Source organism: Myotis brandtii, unplaced genomic scaffold, assembly GCF_000412655.1.
Source record: "Myotis brandtii unplaced genomic scaffold, ASM41265v1 scaffold79, whole genome shotgun sequence".
NCBI classification, from domain to species: domain Eukaryota; kingdom Metazoa; phylum Chordata; class Mammalia; order Chiroptera; family Vespertilionidae; genus Myotis; species Myotis brandtii.
Window position 1 is genome coordinate 2761136 of NW_005371173.1, and position 6188 is coordinate 2767323.

At 42.6% G+C, this 6188-nt stretch overlaps 1 pseudogene; it reads right to left on the reverse strand.

The window, feature by feature from the left end:
* Positions 1-4506: 4506 nt before the first annotated feature.
* Positions 4507-4977, reverse strand: LOC102241726 (annotated as a pseudogene).
* Positions 4978-6188: the final 1211 nt, after the last annotated feature.

Here is a 6188-nt window from a genome sequence, read left to right on the forward strand (position 1 = left end):
ACGAAGTACTGACGGGGTGGTCATAATAATCTGGCCACTCACTGTGTGTGTATGTATATATATACATACATATACATACACACACACACACAAATATACATATATATACATATATATACATATACATACATCAGAGAAAGGGATGCTGCTTAGGGTCACACCCAGATGTCACCATTTACTAGGTAAATGACATTGGGCAAGTTACTTAATCTATCCATGTCTCGGTTTCCACATTTCTCAAGGGGTAAGATTGACACCTGCCTTTTGGGGTTGTCATGAGAACTGTGCCTGATGTTTGTTGCTATAAGGGTGAATTCGTCCCCGATGCCTCCGACTAGGTAGAGGGAAGCTCTCAGTTTGGGGCTCATAGGTCTTTCACAGCCACTCTTGGCACCTGCTAACCTCCCTGTAACAGAGCAGGGCTCAACTTCAGAGTTAGCTAGAATGTGATCACACTGGTTTTCATATTTATTTTTATGGTTACTGCATTTTTACATGGCAAGTAAAACTGATTTTTCTCTTTATAACTGTGACATAAAGTTTTTAAAGAAGTAACTCTATTTAAATAAAATGTGAGTTGATTAAAATAAAAATACTAAAAAAATATCAGATAGAAGAGGAAGATGAAGAAGGCAGAGGTGATAAAGGTGGACCGTGACTGAATGAAGAGTAGATTAGGCAATCTTGTCTAAAAGAATCCAGCACAGAAATGTGGAGATTGAGGACACATTTGGGCATCTTTATATTTAGGTGAGGGTGCTTGCCGGACGCGTCCTCTGGCCTCCTCCTGGCTTCCATTTGCCCTTCCGTTTGTGAATGGTCACTGGGCTGAGTCACTGGGTCAGTCCAGTGACTGCCCCATCCTATGCCCCCTGTTTCTGCCCCCTCTGACCAATGGGAGGGAGGCTTCCAGGGGAAACAGGCAGACTCTGATAGTTAGTGTAGGGCACTGTGTGTGTGTGTGTGTGTGTGTGTGTGTGTGTGTGTGTGTGATTACACTGATCAATTGTGAACAACTGAGATGGTCTGGTTAAGCCTGAACCCATGACTTCCCTTTTCAGACATCAGATTCCTCATCCTAAATAAGAAAGAGCAGATCGTCTGGGTCTCAAGAAAGCAAAGGAAATGAACAACGAACTACAGCTATTACCATTGAGGGAGGAAGCCAGGCAAAATTGGGTGAAGGCAGAAAGACCTGAAGAACATGTGCTTTTAGATACAAATAGATTAAAAAAAGATGGAAACATAAAATTCAGGAAACGACATCGTCTAACTGAGTTATTACAGAGAGGCAGATTTGGGGACCATATAAAGAAAATGTGGCTAACAAAACCCATAAATTAAATTAAATAATATGGGTGGTTGAAATAAAGGCCTTTAATGAAACCCCCACTGTGAGAATTTCTGTGAAGATTCCAGAATCCTCCCCTTGGAGTTACCTTGGGGTTCGGTCTTAGGGCAGTTTGTGCCAGCTCTGGACTAGTCCTTCAGGAGGAGAGGTAGGGTACCTATCTCCACTATTACTGTAAACTGAATTATTCTTTTTAAAAAAATATATTTTATTGATTTTTTACAGAGATGAAGGGAGAGGGATAGAGAGTTAGAAACATCGATGAGAGAGAAACATCGATCAGCTGCCTCCTGCACACCCACTACTGGGGATGTGCCCACAACCAAGGTACTTGCCCTTGACCGGAATCGAACCTGGGACCCTTCAGTCCGCAGGCCGACACTCTATCCACTGAGCCAAACCGGTTAGGGCAAACTAAATTATTCTTGACTTCTTTCCTCCAAATCTCCTACTTGCATCCATGGTATTTCTGTTATATAGGCCCCAAGGTTTGAAACCTTTGGGGTCATAGTTCAATTTCCCTTCTCTTTAGTTTCTCTATCTAGTTAGTCATTAGCTCCTCCAGAGTTTCCCTGAGCAATTTCTCAGACTTCAGTGTCTTTCTGTTAATTCTTCCTGTTCACACTGCCATCTTCTTCAGCAAATTCTTCATTCAATAAATACCAAGTGCTTAATGTGTGCTGGAGCAGGACCTGTGTCTTCTTACGCCTGAATCCTTGGCCACAGTGCTGTGCATATAATTGGTGCTCAAGTGGTATTTTGAGTTGATATGAGGATGTCTCAGTCTTTTCTCTCCTGCTAGGGATGTTTCTGTTGCATTGGTGGGGAGAGAAAAGATCTCATGAGACCCTGGTCTAGTCTGAATTCTTAAGACTTTTCTGAAATTGACATCCTCCTAGGAATCTGGTTTGGGGATCCACACCAGCACTTCTTTGTACTACTAAAAAAGCCTAACTTGGGAGTATGAGAGGACAGTTGGACACCAGGGAGTTTAATTCACCAGGTGCCCAGACGGTCAAATAAATGAAGGTATGACTCTGTAGGCAGCTGAGGGCCACTTGAGTTATAGGGGGATGTCACCAGAGATACTCTGCTTTTGGTCCTTGATCTATTAAGTTAAGCCATCCCCTGCTTTCATTCTTTAATCAGTTTTCAGAGAATCCTCTTTCATTGGGAGAACCTAAGTTGCTATTTTTATTACTAAGGGTAATTGACAAACAGTATGGAAAAATTATATACGCAAACTCAATCCCGGTGTGGAGAAACAGCTTGTGGATGTAAGGGGGGTGCTTCATTATAAATAGGTAAATTTGTCCTTTGCTCATTGAAGAAATAATCAACCTTTAATGCTGGAGGTGCACATTGGAGTTTAGAGGAAGATAGCCCTTAACTTTCCGTGACATATTTTTCAATAGAATCCCCTCATGGTAAATATTTTTTTATTCCGGAATAATAATATGCCATAGTGTTTACAGAAAGATTTCTTATTCAACAGTACAATGGTTGTGTTGTTTTGATTACATTGGTAATGGTCTCATTTTCCTTTTGTAAAAGGAATTCAGACATGTAACACAATTGTATCTAGACATCAATTCAGATCATCATGAAGAATTTTGCCAAGAGAATTCAGTGAGTGGTGAATACCTTCTTTGCCCACATTTGGTTTCCTCAAATTACTTGTGATTCATAGGTAGCACAGATGTTCCCAGCTGCTGGAAAATGAAGCTTAAAGTTCATGCTGATAAGGAGAAAAATATCTAATTCAAATTCCAAGAATGGTTCCACCTAAATCAATTTCAACTTGAGAAAATGGGGTCAACTCTCTGTCCCCCAGAAGAACCACCCTGGCGATTTAAAAGTAAATCTTGAAGAATTAAATTATGTTGCTGTTCAGCTTTCACATGCACACTTAGGAAAAAAACCCAGTGCATCAAAGGCTGTCGGAATAACTCAATTTAGTGATAGTGGCAAAGCATTATGAAGAAAAGGCTTTCTAGACAGCGCGCTTTGCTCGAGGGGACTGCTACACACTTCAATTGGTATCTGAGAGAAAAGGAGTAGTCTTCCAAATGAATAATTTTATGACTTTCAACCACACACATACTGCTTGAATATCAAATTATTTTAAATGAGAACTTCAAAAAGATCTACCTATTAAATGAGTAAAGCGCCCTACACAGCTGCCTAACAGAACAAGGAGATTTGGATTAAAATGACAGAGATGGATCTGGGTCAGGACACTGTCAGGACAGGATTCCCAGGACCTGTACAGGCTAGAGTTGACCTTCTGATGGAAATGGAGCATTGACCTCAGGATTTTGTAATCCAATCCAGCCCTCCTGTTTTTTAGGTGAAAACACTGAGGTCAGAACACAGGTGTCCTGCCAGATGCTATCCCCAATCAGTGTCTAGTCCAGACATATCCCAAGTTAATGTTCTTTGAGTGGCATGGAGAAAAGTTAGTGATTGGCAAACTGCTCTGGACTAAGGGACTAATGCAGTGGTCGGCAAACTGCGGCTTGCGAGCCACATGTGGCTCTTTGGCCCCTTGAGTGTGGCTCTTCCACAAAATACCGGCTCTTCCACAAAATACCGACTTCTGCGTATGGGCCACGAAGTTTCAATCACACTGTACGTGGGTGCCGCACGTGGTATTTTGTGGAAGAGCCACAGTCAAGGGGCCAAAGAGCTGCATGTGGCTTGAGAGCTGCGGTTTGCCAACCACGGGAAAGGCAGTGGTTTATGTGTCAACTTTTCTAGATGATATTTTCATTTTAAAAGGGAGCTTTAAGCCCTCACCGGTTTGGTTCAGTGGATAGAATGTTGGCCTGTGGACTGAAGGATCCTGGGTTCAATTCCAGTCAAGAACACATGCCTGAGTTGCAGGCTTGATCCCCATAGTGGGTGTGCAGGAGGCAACCGATCAATGATTCTCTCTCATCATTTATGTTTCTATCTCTCCCTCTCCCTTTCTCTCTGAAATCATTTTTTTTTTTAAAAGGGAGCTGTAATGCCTTTAATCCTTAGCTCTTTGCTAAGGCAGGGAGTTTTCAGGCAACTGGATGAGGATGGGAGATTCCTCAAACTCCTCCCACCCCTCTTTTCTTTTTTTAAAAAATTTTAATATAAGTTTATTTATGATAACTTTATATAATTTACTCCTGATATTTGATGTTACAAACTTTATGGTCTTTGAGATAGATGCTCAGAATCCTTGTATGTAATTGGCATAAACCCTATTATTTGAGCTTTCTTAATCACTTTTGTGATTTCTTTTTGGTTCTTCCCACAAAAACCTGTTAAGTGCCTTCCATGTATGTGTCCAGTAAATGGAGAAATAAAGGAACAAAAGTTGTACATTCTTATAATCTACACGTTTTCCACACAAGATATACTTTTTAAGAGGCTCCTTATAAGGATTTTCCATTAGAACGGGCAGGTCCTCATTGCTGGTTCCTGTTTATATTATGAACAACTTCTCCACAGCACCACTTGGGTTCCTGGGCTGGGCAGCTGACAGCAGTCATTAGGAAGTGCGTGAACCTTTTCCTCCCCAGACCACTGCAAACAGCAACCACAGATGCCATGGTTCCTCAGCCCTCCTCTCCCTACCCCTCTTTTCTATCAACAAGTAGATATCTCTATATATAAAAGCCTAAGCGACTGTTTGACCAGTAGCTATGATGTGCACTGACCACCAGGAGGCAGATGCTCAACACACAGGCATGGAAACATGGAACAGACTGATGAATCTCAGAAGGAAGGGGGGAGGGGAGAGGATGGGAAGAGATTAACCAAAGATCTTATATGCATACTAGAGGCCCGGTGCATGGATTCATGCACTGGTGGGGTCCTTTGGCTGGCCTGCAGAGATCAGGCTGAATCAGTGCAGTGGGCCTCAGACATCCCCCAAGGGGTCCTGGATTGTGAGAGGGTGCAGGCCAGTCTGAGGGACCCCACGAGTGCATGAATCCGTGCACTGGACCTCCAGTATTTATAGTTGTCTATTGAGTGTTATAGAGGAGAACTACCTTGGTCTGGTAGTTGGAAGATCCAAATTCTTGTCCACTAAAGAGCCATGGGTGACCCTTGGTTAGCTGGTTTATCCAAGTTGAGCTTCAGGGAACTGGGCCCATAGATATTTGCTCCCAGTTTCTTCTTTTTCAGGCTCATAAAAGTGAAAATGCTCTGTAGACTGGGAGATGTGATGGGAGGGTGTATTCATCATATCTTTTATTTTGTGTTTTTAATGCTTTGACATCTTGGGGCCTTGCTGACTCTGGAGAGATTGCTCCTTCCAGAGTTAGCTAATTCCTAAAGATAGCAAACAATTCACCTGCAACATACCAATCCAGAGCCCATACTCCCAACCAGCTTCTTTATCAAATTCTTATACGCTGGGCAACTATTCTTCTGCCCTAACCACTCCAGGGCCAGGTACCAGACAACTAGGGACAGTCCTGTGTCCTGGGGTCCCACTGAAACTATCAGAATTAGCCAGTGCTGAACCTGATGACCCTGCCTCATCTTCTCTCCTTGCAAAAACCGCAGTGAAGGCTCTTATCCCCATATCCCCCTTGCTCCCTCTGCCACCTGACTGACCCTGTGCTTCTCCGTGTGGCCCCTGGTGGCATGGCATGCCCACTTCTTTTGGGACCTATTAATGTATAACAAACTTAAAAAAATAATTACTTAATTATTTAAAAAATTAAGTCTCTCTCTTTTCTTTAGAGCTGTTTAAAGTCCACAGCAAAATTGAGGGGAAGGTATACAGATTTCCCATATTCCCCTCCACCTCCCCTATATTCATAGCCTCCCTGACTGTCAGCATACCCCC